Raw genomic sequence first — 3,670 nt, 5'->3', positions numbered from 1 at the left:
TTTAACATTTCCTTTGACTGATGTATCTATTTTTTCAATCTTTTTCTTTTCTATTGTATCTTCAATGCCTGAGCTTCTATCTTCCATCTCTTGTATTCTATTGGTTATACTTACATCTGTAGTTCTTGTTCATTTACCTAGATTTTCCATTTTCACAATTTTCTCAGTTTATGTTTTTGTCATTGCTTCTATTTCCATTTTCAGGTCTTGAACAGTTTATTTACTTCCTTCAACTATTTTTTTTTTCTTGGCTTTCTTTAAGGGACTTATTGATTTCCTTCAATTGTTGTTTGTCTTTTCCTCAGTTTCTTTAAGGGTTTATTCATTTCCTCTTTAAGGACATCTATCATCTTCATAAACTTGGTTTTAAGATCATTTGCTTGTGCTTCAGCTGTGTTGGAATAGTCAGGGCTTGCTGTAGTAGGATAGCTGGGCTCTGGTGGTGACATATTGCCTTGGCTGTTGATTGTGTTCTTACCCTGGTGTCTAGGCATCTGGGCTTAGGGTAATTATAGTTCTAGGTGCTGATTTCTGAGTTTGTCTTTGTTGGATGAGTGTTTTGTTCCTTGGTTTCTGTTTCCTCTTTGGCCTTTTAATTTTTGTGACCTGGAGTTCTGGCAGCTGGTGTGACCTCTGGTCTAGCAGGAAGTCTCCTTTGAGTTGGGGGATGGACTTCTGGTAGCTAGCATGGTCTTTAGTCCAGCAGGGGGTCTCCTCCAATTCAGGAGTGGGACATAGAGATGAGAAGAGGAGTGGTGATTGGGGTAGTGTGTGAGGGTCATTGAGAGGGTGGAGTTCTGGTAGCCGCTGAGATCTCCGGCCCAGCAGGGAGTCTCGCCAGAGTTCACCTATCTGTTTTTCTGACTGGCATGGCCTACACCTAAACAGCAGATATCAGCCCAAGGTGTGGGTGGAGGCAGAGCATTGGGGATGCACGGGAAGGACTGGCAGTGGTTGGGTTTTCGGGGTTTAAATTGGGGGTATGGGAGGGTTCTGCGGCAGGCAGACAGCCTATCTATTCTTCTGGTTGGTATGGCATGCACTTGTTCTTCTGACAGGCATGGCCTGTACCTCACCTACCCTAATTTTTATGGTGTGTTGGCTTAGGTTTATTTTTTTAGTATTGTTTATAATCACAAAATTAAGATCTAAATGTTGAATGATAGTAGAATGGCTGAAGTAATTATGATGGTTTCACGTAATAGAGTCCTATTTAAAAGAATGATGCAGATTCACATAGACCAGCCTAAAGCCATAAGGAAGAGGAATGGGTCAGAAGTGAGTGTATGGTCTATTTACATTGTGAAAAAGTCATACATGCAAACACTAATTCCAGAAGGTTACACAGGGAGTTCATCCTAGTGTTTGCCTCTGAAGAGGTGATCTGTTGGGAGAAATTGTTTTCCCTGGAGGTTCAATATGGTACCAAAATAGGATACTGTTTTTCTCCCTACTAGGGGAAATCCAGAGGCATTGACAAACATTATAATAATTTATGATTCATGTGAAAGACCTCGAAAAGTCACTCTATTCAAAGATCATTGGGTTCATAGGTTAAATAGTTGCTGATTTTTTTTCTCAGTTTGATTACTATAAAATTTGGGGAGAAAGTAAGATTTGTAATTTCAGTTTGGCCTCTCTGGAAAAGCTGGCCTGTGTTCTTCTTTTCTTGTTCTTTGGTGCTAAGAGTTAAATCTACACTTTACCATGATAGGTGAGTGCTGTACCTTTGGGCTATAACCCAGTTCTGATTTGCATTTTAAAGTTTTTTAGGGCAGAGAAGTTGGATATGTACCTGTATCCCTATTTCTATGTTATTTACTTGTTCAGCAAATACTGGTCATCTATGGGACAGGGTCATTTATGGGACCACAATGCTATTCATTGTGGTGTCTTATACACTATAAGTAGGTTTCAGAGCCTCCAGTAAGGAAAAAAATAAAGAGGAAAAATTAATAATGGTAACGTTGGGTAAAAAATAACACTTATTTGTAGGTGGATATTTTTTGGAGCTGCCAGCTCACAAAAATATGACATGGAGACTTATTAATTATGAAAGCTCGGCCTATAGCTTAGGCTTGTCCCACTAGCTCTTATAAGTTAAGTTAACCCATTTGTATTAGTCTATGTTTTGCTTCATGGCTTTTTGCCTCTCTTCCATCGTGTTCTTCCTGTTTCCCCTCCTTGTCCTTTGGCATCTCCTCCAGGCCTAGATTCATTTCCTCTTCTTCCTCTGCCTGGAAGCCCTGCCTAACCTCTTCCTGCCTAGCTGTTGATATATATTCAGCTCTTTATTAAGCCAATCAGAAGGTGTCTTGGCAAAGACACATTTTCACTGTGTACAACAAGATTATTCCACAACGATTATTGTGTATGACTATTAGGAATGGCCCACATGCTTAGGCACACATGTAGAGGTCTGAGTTAACTCTTTATGGAGTTGGTCCTCTTCTTCTACCATATGGGTCCTGGGGATGGAACTCAGGTTGTCAGGCTTGACAGCAGCCCTCTAGACCATCTCACCAGCCCATGAATAATGCTAGCTCATGCTCTGTTATTGAGAGCATAGTTTCGTGAGATCTTATCCCCAGTTCTGGCTGGGGATATGCTTACTTGGTAGAGTGCTAGTATGTACAGCTCTGGATTTGAACTTCAGTGTCACATAAGCAGGAAGTGGTGGGCCCATAATCCTAGCACTTAGAAGGTGGAGGGAGGATAATCAGAAGGGCATTCTCAGCTACATAGTGAGTTTGAGTCCAGCCTGGGCTCACTCTGTCACAAAATAAAACAACACAACAACAACAGAAAAAAAAAAAGAAAGAAAGAAAGAAAAACAAAACAAAAACCACCTCAAATTCTTGAAATACCAGTAAAAAGATTTGAGAATTGGGTATGTTGAGCCCCATTTACTTTCTTTTTTTCAAGATAATATTTTTATTGATTATTTAAGAACTTTCCATCATGCACCCTGTCTTGGGGTTTTTATTCCTGTGAAGAGACACCAAACCATGGCAACTCTTATAAAGAAAACATTTAATTGCAGTGCCTCCCTTACAATTTCAGAGGTTCAGTCCATTATCATCATGGTAGGGAGCGTGGCAGCAGGCAGGCAGACATGGTGCTGGAGCTTGGAGTCCTTACATCTTGATAGACAGGCAACAGGAAGTCGATTGTCACAGTGAATGAAGCTCGAGAAAAAGAACTCAAAGCCCACCCCCACAGTGACACACTTCCTCCAACAAGGCCACACCTCCTAATAGTGACACTCCCTTTGGGGGGCCATTTTCTTTCAAACCACCACACACCCCATCACACTTGCTTCCCAGTCCTCCCAGGTCTGCTTTCACCCTTGTGACAACCCCCAAACTTCATTCCCTCCCTCCCCCAGGGAAAGAAAAGAAAAGAAAAAAAAACCAAACACAAGTCCAATTTGTGTTGCCCATATACACACTGGGGATGGTCAAACTCTCAGTAGCCAGCCCCTTAAAACTGAGTCCTTCCCCACCCACCCCCACCAGAAGCCATCACTTGTGAAGAACTACACCTCAGCATCCTTATCAAAAAATTTTTTTTCAAGACAGGGTTTCTTTGTGTAACAGCCTTGGCTGTTCTGGAACTAGCTCTGTATAGATCAGGCTGGCCTCAAATTCAGAGATCTGCCTGCCTCTGC

This window comes from Onychomys torridus, chromosome 3, assembly GCF_903995425.1.
Source record: "Onychomys torridus chromosome 3, mOncTor1.1, whole genome shotgun sequence".
Lineage (NCBI taxonomy): Eukaryota > Metazoa > Chordata > Mammalia > Rodentia > Cricetidae > Onychomys > Onychomys torridus.
This window is presented reverse-complemented; position numbering follows the sequence as displayed.